This window comes from Adiantum capillus-veneris, chromosome 17 (assembly GCF_014529385.1).
Source record: "Adiantum capillus-veneris isolate H3 chromosome 17, ASM1452938v2, whole genome shotgun sequence".
Classification (NCBI taxonomy): Eukaryota; Viridiplantae; Streptophyta; class Polypodiopsida; order Polypodiales; family Pteridaceae; genus Adiantum; species Adiantum capillus-veneris.
The window spans coordinates 4982587-4994638 of NC_140947.1; positions in this window are offsets into that span (position 1 = coordinate 4982587).

The window sequence follows — 12052 nt, forward strand, 5'->3', positions numbered from 1 at the left end:
AGACGTTGTTGGTGATCTCCCTCGATGCCATACAGTTCGGTACCAGTATCTCACTTTAACAAGGAGGGGATGTCACATGCACATCTAACCCTATGTACATGTGGACAAGCTACTTCATGTCTAAGGTTCAGCTCAGGTTAGGAAGTTTTCTGGAACCTTTGTGTGTTTGTTTGTAGATCATGCATGTCCAGACACTTAGAGTAGATGCATATCCTCTGGTTGCACAAAACATAATCATCAGCATTACCATCAGGAGCATTTTACAATGCACAGAACCTATTTTCCCTATTTTAGCCATAATATTTTTCACTTGTTATTAATAAGTGACTTTGTTGGGAAACTGGGTAGGGAAGTTTTGACAAGGAACTATATAAGAAACCTAGTGCTAGCAGTATCTAAAAGAAGAGATAGCATATAGCATCTGGAAGTGCACCTTCTCAGCAAGACCGACAAGGGAACCTAGCATTTTCAACCACCAAAGACCAACCAACGTTTTTCATCACTTGCAAAACAAGCCTAGCGCATTACAAGTTGAAAGATCAGTCTGGCAACAGCAGATTCTCTAGCGTTTTGCAGTAGATATTGTCACAAGACGGGTACCAGGTGCCAACAGAAAAGAACAGACTGAACAGACTTTTAGCTCTTCAATAACAACTGAACTGAAAGAGAGAGACGGCACGCAACACGGAGTGGCAAAATTCCACCCTAGAGAGTATTGGCCCCAAACCTTGGCGCCCCTCTCAGTATTTGTTTATATTGCATCAACACAGTACAAGTCGGTACTCCAGACTCTACACCTTGTCCAAGAAGCATGCCAGAGAATAAGACCTTAGCACATATTTAAAGTCCCTTGGCCTATGAAAAGCAGTTTACATAAAAAGCCTTCAAACTTAAAAGCTTCTAGTCCAAAAGCAATGCCAAAAAGCTGCCAGCATAAATCATGGAAATCCGTACAGTCTTGCCACGTTAGCACTGCAACGTAAAAAGATAAAATTCGTACAATTTTTCCACGTCAGCAATCAACCAAATTTTTGGAAATCTACCACGTCATTAATTTTTGGCTCTTTGTGGATTGTGCTTTATTTTAATCCATTATGTCACTTGGGGCCCATTGGACGGGGTCCCCATAGGTTGGTAGGACTTCTTATTCTTCTGCTACATGTTTTTCGTAGGGTTTAGGCCCCTCGATCGACATCTGCAAGTTGGCTCCATTCTTCAGGGCTTTGACACGTCAATAGTTTGTGACATCCCCCCTTCTTGAAAGAAAGTAACTGTCCGCGATTACAGCATATCTGCAAAACAACTCAAGTTAGCTCAAAAATTTCCGAGGGTCATTCCAAGGGACAATCAATTTGCTCTTTTTGTTACGGAGTTAGCTTCTCCTTTCGGCTCTTTTGATCAAGAAGTTGGCTTCTCCTTTTGGCTCTTTTGATCAAGGAGTTGGCTTCTTCTTTCGTCCAGAGCGGAACTTTTGACATTTTGGCATAGTAAAATTAGCCATCAGAGCACACTGATCTTCCACGAGTGATGCACTAAAATTACATACCTAGGCAATCTTGTCCAATTAGGAATATTCAGTGGTTGGCACATCACAATGCAACACAAATGCTTACATATGCATATTACAAGACACAAAAAACAGTGCCGCTGAGCACTCCCCTGAGACAAATGGTCTGCGCTATGAAGCTACTCAACGACTATCTCATCACTCCCCCGCAAATAACCTATAAAGTTCCGGGCCATGAGCTCAGAGGACTGTACAACCAAATGCTCCCCAGGTCGCAGTCTGTGTCGCTTGGAGGTTCAACCATACAACCAAACGCTCCCCAGGCATCGGCTTGCGTCGTTCGAAGGTTGTCTGGCATACAGCAAAATGCTCCCCAGGCATCGGCTGTGTCATTCCGAGGTTTTCAAACATAAAACGAAACGCTCCCCAAGCATCCGCCTGTGTCATTCCGAGTTTCAAACAATACCAAAACAGTATTTCTCACTTCTCCACCTGGGAGTACAATCACCAATCAAAAAAACTAGTATTAGAACCAGAGTCATTCAGTTCAAATCGGCACCAAGACAGGTTCAAAATAGATACCATCCATTTCAAACAGAACTCAAACTTAAAAAGAAATGTCGACATCAGTCAAGCTCAAAAAGTTGTCTGACTTTCCATCCTGAATCCTGTATCAAAAATTAGGGTTAGGTTCATTCCATAAGGTTGTAGCCGAGCACAGCATGGTCCATCAGCTCTTGGACTTGGCAGGGATGTGGCCATTACACCTGTCATTGGAAAACTTTGGTTGCATTGTCAGGGGTATTTGGGGCATGAGGACTTCTACATAATGCCATTGGAAGTTTGTGATGTCCTCCTTGGAGTCCCTTGGTACCATAAGAACAACACCGTGATCGATTATTTGGCAAAGAAAGCGACATTGACTACTGAAAAGGGCCAAAACATTGTACTTGAAGTGAAATTGAAGGAATAGTTTGTCTCTATTGTATCGGCTTTGGCCGTTTTGAAATTAATGAAATCCAATATGTTTGTTTACTCGATCTTTTTGAAAGACTTGAATGATGAACACAGGACAAATATGTCTAAACTTGATAAAGAACGCTAAGATTTTCTCCACACTCATGCCGATTGCTTTTCTGTGAGCCTGTCAGGTGAGTTGCCACCAGCTCGTTCTGAGGATCATATCATTGATCTGATACCTGGAAGCACACCACCGAACCGGCCACCTTATCGTGTGAGCCCAGCCCAGAATGAAGAGATTATGAACCAAGTGAAAGACCTCTTGGAGCAGGGTCTTATCCATCCGAGTACTTCACCTTACTACTCTCCGGTGTTGGTTTTGAAGAAAGACGGATCTCGGAGAATGTGCATTGATTATAGAGCTCTCATTAAAATCACCATCAAGAACAGATTTTTGATTCCGAGGATTGATGATATTCTTGACCGACTAAAGGGATCCTCTTGTTTTAGCAGGATCGAGTTGAAGAGCGGATATCATCAGATCCGAATCGTGCCGAGAGATGTCTACAAGACAGCTTTTCAGACGACCTTCGGTTTATTTGAATTTTTGGTGATGCCTTTTGGCCTCACCAATGCTCCAGCGACCTTTAAGCGAATGATAGACAGGTTTTTTAGAGAGTACAGATCTTTTGTTGGCACTTTCTTTGATGAAATTATTGTCTTCTCCAAGGATGAGGTAGAACATAGAGAACATTTGCTACAGGTCTTTTAGGCATTGTGAGATCACAAGTTGGTGATTAGTGCAAAGAAAAGTGAATTTTTCTTAACAAAGATGCACTTTTTGGGACACATTGTCTCAACAGCAGGTGTGTAGATGGAACCGGCCAAGATTGAGACTATACGTGATTGGCCCGATTTGAAGAATGTCCATGAAGCTAGAAGCTTCTTGGGCTTATGTTCTTACTACCGGCAGTTCATTAGAAAAATTGTAGAGATTGCTTCCTCTTTTCATATCTTGACACACATAGGAGTCCCTTTCTTGTGGGGACCCACAGAGGTGACTGCCTTTCAGAACCTTGAAAGAGAAATTGACTACAAGACCAATTTTGACTTTGGCGGATTTGCAGAAGTCATTCAAAGTATATTGTGATGCTTGTGGTCGTAGACTACGTGCGGTCTTAATGCAAGAAGTCCATGTCATTGCCTATGAGAGCTGATTGTTTTCAAGGCCGAAATTGATAGCACAGATATATGAGAAAGAGATTTTGGTGGTTATCCATGCTCTTACTCAGTGGTGACATTACTTACTTGGAGCTGATTTTATGGTCTTCACCGGTCACCAGAGTTTACACTACTTCTTGTCACAAAAGCAGCTACTGGAAAAGCAAATGCGGTGGGTGAACATCTTGTCACAGTTTCACTTCCAGATTTTCCATGTGCAAGGATAGAAGAACTTGGTGGTTGATGCTTTGTCCAGGAAAATGTTTGTCTTGGCATTAACCACGGTACATCATAGAAGCTTCAAGGACATGGTCAATTAGTACGGCACAGATCCAGATTTTGCAGATGTATTCAGTCGAATACAAAACAGGGAAGTAGTAGTGGGATATTCCATTCAGGATGGCCACTTGGTGAAGAAAACGATGTTGTATGTTACACAGCCATTGAGGGAAAAGGTTCTAACTGAATGCCACTGTCCATCATTTACGGGTCACTGCAGCATTGATACCACCTTGAAAGGTGTGGAGCGATACTTCTTTTGGTCGAGACTCAAGAAGACGTGGACAATTTTGTACACAGTTGCTTGGTATGCCAGAAGGTCAAGTTTGACATGCATAAAGCATAGGGATTGTTACAGCCTTTACCCATTCCCATCCGCTCCTGGGAAAGTATTGCAATGGATTCATATTTAATCTCCCGAAGACAAAGAGTGGGAACAATGGTATCTGGATTGTTATTGACAGACTTATCAACCAAGCTCATTTCATTCCAGTGAGGAAAACAGTCAAGTCAGATCACTTAGCGAGACTATTCATTGCCCAGATACTCAGATTACATCGCATGCCGGAGACAATTGTCTTTGACAGAGATCCCCGATTCACGAGTTTGTTTTGTGTAAGGTGCAGCAGAAGTGAATGTTGAACTTTGCTCAAGATGAGTGCTCCGAACTGTGATCAAGGCTTCCTTTTGTTACCATATACATGTGGTAGTGATGTGTGTGAACACACTAGGACCGCCAGGGCATTTTTTCCCTCTTTAGGAGGTTTTTTCCCCCGTGCATTGTATATACGCCCATCACTCTAGGGCTAACTATCTTTCCATTGCACACTAAGTAACACACTCTCTATTGTGTGCCTTGAGCTTCCTTCGTCTTCTCCAAGCTGTGTGTGTTTCTCTGAAACCCTAATTCCAACAATTGGTATCAGAGCAAGTCACGTCCTCCCGGGCTTAGTCGCCAGCTGCTCTAGCACACGCCTGCTCACTTTCTCCGATTTCAGTGAGCTTTGGCAAGCGTTCGCAGGTCGACAAATATTTTGGGAAGGCTCGAAGAGCTCGGTCTGCTCAGAATTTTGATCTGGGCTCATTTCGGCCTCCATTTCCACTACAGGCAGTACTGCACAAGCTATTTCGTCATTTTGTGCAGATTTTCTGTCAGTGCCGTTTTTTGCATAACAGGTGCCTTATAGTATTCTACGGTTTGTGCTATATAGCACAAGTTGTTCCCGCTCCATTTCTCCTATTTTCAGGCAGTTTTCACATCAGGTGCAGCATTTACCATGGCTGACAACAACAACACAGATGTGTTCAAGATGTTTGCTGCTGAGGACAGGTTGGATGGGGACAACTACCCTATGTGGGCTTATATGATGCAACATGTTCTTGTGTCAAAAGGTGTCTGGAACATTGTGCAGGGCATTGATGTACGTCCTGGTTCTGAAGATGTAGGCGATGTTGAGGATGTTGCAGGTCTTGCTGCAAGGATTGCAGCTATTAGAGTTGTTTTGCCTACGGTAGAACAAGCTCGTTGGGATGTTAAGGATGCGCAGGCTCATGCATTGATTGCGTTGTCTGTGAAGCGCACCATTATTCCTCACATCCGTTCAGCAAAATCTGCAAAACAGGCTTGGGATATTCTAGCAGGTCTTTATGCAAGCCGCAATGAGGCTAAAATTGCTTTGTTGCGTAAAGATCTAGAGTCGAAGATTATGCATGAGGAAGATGATATGGACACTTTCCTTGCTAGTGTCAAGGATATCAATGAGCAACTCATTTCTGCAGGTGAAGTCATTTCGGACAGTTCCCTTGTGCAGACTGTTCTTGATGCCTTACCAGATTCCTACAAGACTTTTGCTAGTACTTGGAGACTGATGACCCAAGGAAATCCTGAAGTTGTCAAGTTTGATGCATTATGCACATTGCTGTTGCAAGAGTCACTTTCTAGAAAAAACAAGACTAGGCAGCGTGCAGTTGAACAGGCTTTTATTGCTTCTCAAAGAAAGGGTGGTAACAGTAATGCAGCCACTTCTTATGGTTCTGCTGTGAGTGGCAAAAATTCTGTTCCTAATGCCTCTGGTGGCAGCACTTCGTCTAGCAATTCTGGTGATAAGGGCAAAAAGAAGATGCGTTGCCATTATTGTAAAGCCAATGATCACTTGATCAAGTCGTGTCCTAAGTTGAAGGCCAAAGAGGCTAAGAAGAAAGAGGGTGGTTCCACTGCAAATGCTGGTTCCACTACAAATGCAGCCATTGTTGAGTCTTCTGTGAAAGTAGATTGTGATGCTGATGTTGATGCAGAATGGGCTTTTAGCGCAGAGTGCACTTACAATCCTGCTGTCCATGATGCATGCTTGTCAGTTGCTGCATATTCACATGTGTGGTATTTCGACAGTGGTGCTACAAAGCACATTACCTCACATCGTGAATTGTTTACCTCTCTCGAGTCTGTCCCTCATGGGAATTCAGTCACTTGTGCCAACAACGCCTCTTATCCAGTTCAGGGAGTTGGAAAGATTGTGCTCACTGCTGCTAATGGCAGTTCCTTCACACTTGTTGATGCACTTTATGTACCTGGGATCAAGAAGAATCTCTTGTCTGTATCCGCACTTGCTAGACTTGGACTTGTAGTCAAATTTGTGGATGACAGATGTACAGTTCATGATCTCAGTTTTGGTGATGAAATTGTTGCATCTGGGCTTTTGTGCCGTGGGCTGTATAAGCTCACTTTGTATGACAAGTGTGGACAAAATTTTGCAAATGCTGTTGCAGATTCAAGGGCTATTTCAGATGCAAAACTTTGGCATGCACGTTTTGGTCATCTGAATTTTGCCAGTTTGCTGCGTTTGCAAAAATCTGATATGGTTGCTTCTTTGCCGCCTCTTGAAGCACCTGTCAAACATGTTTGTGAAGGCTGTATTCTGGGTAAAATGCAGCGTTCTAAGTTTCCAAAGGATGGTTCAGTTAGGGCCACATGCAGGTTGCAGCTTGTGCATAGTGATGTTTGTGGGCCCATGCAAACTCCGTCCTTGGGCAATTACCTGTACTTCGTGACTTTCATTGATGATTACTCCAGGCATGCATGGGTATTTCCGCTTAAAGCGAAGTGCGAAGTTTTTATGTGCTTCAAACAATTTTTGGCTATGGCTGAAAATGTCTCAAAATGTACTATGGGCACCCTCCGTTCCGATCGAGGGGGGGAGTATATGTCTCATGAATTTAATGCATTTCTGGCTAGTCGTGGGATAAAACACCAATGTACAGTGCCTTATACACCTCAGCAAAATGGTGTTGCTGAGAGGAAAAACAGGTCACTAACGGAAATGGCACGATGTATGGTCAAAAGTCAAGCTTTGCCGCATTCTTTTTGGCTTGAGGCCATCATGTGTGCCACTTATGTACTTAACAGGTGTCCTACGAAAGCTTTGCAGTCTATTACTCCATATGAAGCATGGCATGATAGAAAACCTTCTATTGAGCACATGCGTGTTTTTGGCTATTTGGCATATGCTTTGGTGCCACAAGTGCAGCGCAGAAAATTGGATGATAAGGGTGTCAAATGTATTTTTGTTGGTTATAGTGCTGAAAGCAAAGGTTACAGGTTGTATCATCCACAAACAAAACGTATTCTGGTTTCACGGGATGTAGTGTTTGTGGAAGACTCTGTTCAGCCCTTGCTGTCATGTACTAGAGACAGTAATGTAAGCTCACAGGACATTTATGACACTTTGTTGCCTCTTTTCAGTGGTGGAAATACGAATGTAAGTTCCAATGAGGCAAATGTACAGCCTATGGGGGTTTCTGAAAATGTTTTAGAACAGCCTATTACTGATGCAGATGTACATGATGTACTTGATGAGGAAAGGGCTGAAAATGAGCAGGCTAGAGGTATGCCAAAATGGTTGGTGCACACTTTGCGTGACAGTAAATTGGATGCACCTTTATCTAGTCGTACTCGTTCAGGCTCTCGCCATGCATCTTATGCATCAGATTGTTATGCTTTGGCTGTGTCTAGTTTACATGATGTTGAGGAGCCTCTGTCTTTTGATGAAGCACAGAATTCAGAAAATTGGATTGCTGCCATGAAATCAGAATATGATGCACTTATAGAGAATGACACATGGACTTTATGTGATTTGCCTCTTGGCAAAAAGGCCATTGGTACGAAGTGGGTTTACAAGTTGAAACGCAAGCCGGATGGTGAGATTGATCGCCATAAGGCTCGACTTGTTGCAAAGGGTTATGCACAACAAAAAGGCATAGATTATGAAGAGACTTTTGCTCCCACTTGTCGTATGACTACTGTGCGTTTTCTATGTGCATTAACAGCTCATTTTGGTTGGGATGTACATCAATCAGACATTGTTACTGCTTTCTTGAATGGTGACATATTTGAGGAAGTTTATGTAACGCAGCCTCGCGGTTTTGTCATAAAAGGACAAGAGGACAAAGTGTGCAAATGTAAGAAGGCTTTGTATGGGTTGAAGCAATCTCCTCGTGCTTGGTATGAGAAAGCTGACACTCATTTGGTTAAACGAGGCTTTCGTAACAGTCCAACAGAAAGCACATTGTATGTAAAGCGTGTGGATGATGTATTTCTCATTGTGGTTCTTTATGTTGATGATTTGCTGATCACTGGACCAAATGAGAGACATATTGCTGAATTTAAGGCTGATTTGAATGCTACTTTCAAGATGAAAGATTTGGGGCTGTTGCATCATTACTTGGGTATACAGTTTAAGCAGTGTGATGGTGGTATTGCCTTGTGTCAGAAAAGTTACATAGAGACATTGCTATGTAAGTTTGGACTTGAGGATTGCAAACCTATTGCCACTCCCATGGAAACAGGTTTGAATTTGATTCTACATGATGTTGGCGATCCTGCTGATGTCACTCTTTACCAAACTGCTGTTGGCTGCCTCATTTATGTATGCAACACGAGGCCAGATATTCAGTTTGCAGTCTCGCAGGTCAGCAGATTTATGCATAGCCCAGGGTCTAAGCATTGGCAGGCTGTCAAGAGGATTTTCCGCTACCTTAGTGGCACTTTACATCTTGGCTTGTTTTATCCCAAGGGGGGATCATTGACGCCAGACTTACATGCTTTTTCGGACTCAGATTGGGCTGGTTGTTTTGACACGCGAGTGTCCACAAGTGGTTTTTGTTTCATGCTTGGCAGTTCATGTATATCATGGTTGAGCAAGAAGCAACCTACTGTGGCCACTTCGAGTTGTGAGGCTGAGTACAAGGCAGTCTTCACAGCTACGGTTGAGTGTGTATGGCTCAGACGCCTTATGGCTGACTTGGGTGTTGGACAGGACACTGCCAACACTATCTACACTGACAATCAGAGCGCATTGGCAGTTGCGAGGAACCCAGTTTTTCATGCTCGCACAAAGCACATTGAGGTGAATTACCACTATGTCAGGGAGAGGCTCTCACCAGGAGAGATCAGCTTGGCTTATGTGCCAACACAGGACAACCTTGCAGATCTTTTCACAAAGGCATTGTCTCGTGAGAAGCTTGAAGCTTTCCGCAAAGCTTTGGGCTTACTCCCCTTTGTGGACTGATCCTGTCCTCAGGGCATGGCACTTCCCTTTACTCATGTGCCAGCTCTCGTTCACCGCATCACTCCAGGGGGGATTTGTTACCATATACATGTGGTAGTGATGTGTGTGAACACACTAGGACCGCCGGGGCATTTTTTCCCTCTTTAGGAGGTTTTTTCCCCCGTGCATTGTATATACGCCCATCACTCTAGGGCTAACTATCTTTCCATTGCACACTAAGTAACACACTCTCTATTGTGTGCCTTGAGCTTCCTTCGTCTTCTCCAAGCTGTGTGTGTTTCTCTGAAACCCTAATTCCAACACCTTTTACTTACGAAAGGGAGAGCCTTCCATTCCTTTAGTGAAAAAGTGCAATGGACACAAACAGAGTGATGAACACTGTGAATGAAGATGCATGAGACTGAGAGATAGAGAGAGAAGAATACGACACCAAAATGCTATCAAACCCTCCTCCAAAGGCCCACTCTCTATGGCGAGAGTGGTCTGTTATTGATTGCACAAATCTCTACAATGCTTTGGACTTGCCGATGATATCGTCGATGAGATTGGCTGAAATCTGAAAATGCTAAGGGCTGAAATTTGCAAATCTTTATTTGCTGAATTCTGCCTCTTATGTCGGTGACGATGTTGATGACGACGATGCAACGACGACGTGCTGAAAGCGCAGATGCTGAAATCTACATTTTCCACGCTGGATCTACAAACTATGCTGGATCTGACCGTGCAGCAAGGATCTACTGCTGCGAGAAGGTGAGATATGTGAGGTTCGAAACTTGTTCTGCTGTGTCTAAATGCTGAAAATTGAAAATGCTGGTTCTTGTGGGTGTTCCGTCACGATGGATCTGCAAAACACTGAGTTGCTCTGCTGAATTCTGTCTTGTGGTGGAAATTTGCTAACGCTAGGATTGATTTGTGGTTTGCTGTGGAAACGCTAGGTCCTGTTGTTGCCAGGTGGGTCTGCAATGCAAAAACGCTAAGGCTGAGTTCTTGATGGAAAAATGCTAGGTTTGTTGTGCTGCAAAACACTAGGGTTTGCTGGGGTGGAATCTTACTGAGAAGGTACCAGTTGAAACTTGGTTCCTGTTGCCTCTTCTGCTAGAAAGTGCTAGCGCTAGGTTTCTTTATATACTTGCTTTGCTAATTTGCCCTACCCAGTTCCCAACAAAAGTCACTTAAAATTAATAAGTGAAAAACATCAAAAATAGGCAAAATAGGTCTATGCACTATAAAAATGCTCCCGATGGGTCATGATGGAAATCTAATGATCATGTTGTGTGTAGCCAAGGGATATGCATCTAAATTAAGTGTCTAGATATGCACGGTCTGCAAACAGACTCACAAAAGTGCCATATCACTTCCTAATCTAGGCTGAATGAACTGAATTGAACCCATGTCATGAAGTAGCTTGCAAACAGACTCACAAAGTGCCATATCACTTCCTAATCTAGGCTGAATGAACTGAATTGAACCCATGTCATGAAGTAGCTTGTCCACGTACACATAGGGTTAGATGTGCACGTGACATTTTGGAAGGCTATTTGGGAGAACATTGGCACACGGTTGCAATTCTCGTCATCTTTCCACCTGCAGACAGATGGGCAATCTGAGATTGCAAACTCAATCGTACTGGATCTGTTGAAGTCTTACAATTCGGATTAGAAGACTCAATGGGAAAGGTTTTTACCTTTGGTGGAATTTGCCTACAATAACACGATTCACTCTTCAATGGGGAAGGCACCATTTGAGATTATTGAAGGTGCTCCAAAGGTTCCACCCTTCCTAAGCACGAAAGATAAGATTTTTGAAGCCGACCAGTACACGAGGGACTTGGACAATGCTTTTGCCAAGGTCCGAGAGGCTTTAGAGAAATCTCAAGAGAGACACAAAAAGGCAACAGATCAACACCGTCGCAATTTGAAATTAAAGGAGAACGAGTGGGTGCCCTTACGTTTTGAGAAGGCACACCAAAGAAAGAAAAAGGGAAAGGAGCGGCTTTTCAAAAGCTTAGCATGAGATACTATGGACCTTTCCAGATACAAGAAAAGATAAATGATGTCTCCCTTATATTGAAGTTGCCCGATACTTGGAGAATTCAGAATGCTTTTCATGTGAGTCTCTTGAAGCCTTTTAAAGGCGATGTGCCCTATTATGGGGAGCCAGATGAGCAACCAAAGTGGAGGAAAGCGAGGAGATACTCATTCTAGAACAGATACTGGCACATAAAGATAGAAAGATAAAAGGTAAAGTGATAAGGTGGTTCTTGGTTAAGTTCAAGAACTATCCCACATTGGATGCGAAGTGGATGGAGGAGGAGGACCTAGCAGATACTCCTCAGATTGTGAATCTTTACCTTGAAGCATTCGGTTTAGCATACTCTACTCCAATAGAACCCCGATTTCACCATGGGTGAATCTAGTGCAGCGGGCATGCACAAGAGGGGAGTCTCACTCCTTTGTCAACAGATTTCCCCGATACTTTAATTTGATATAAAGTCACTGATGTCCGTTTGGGTTTTAGGGAT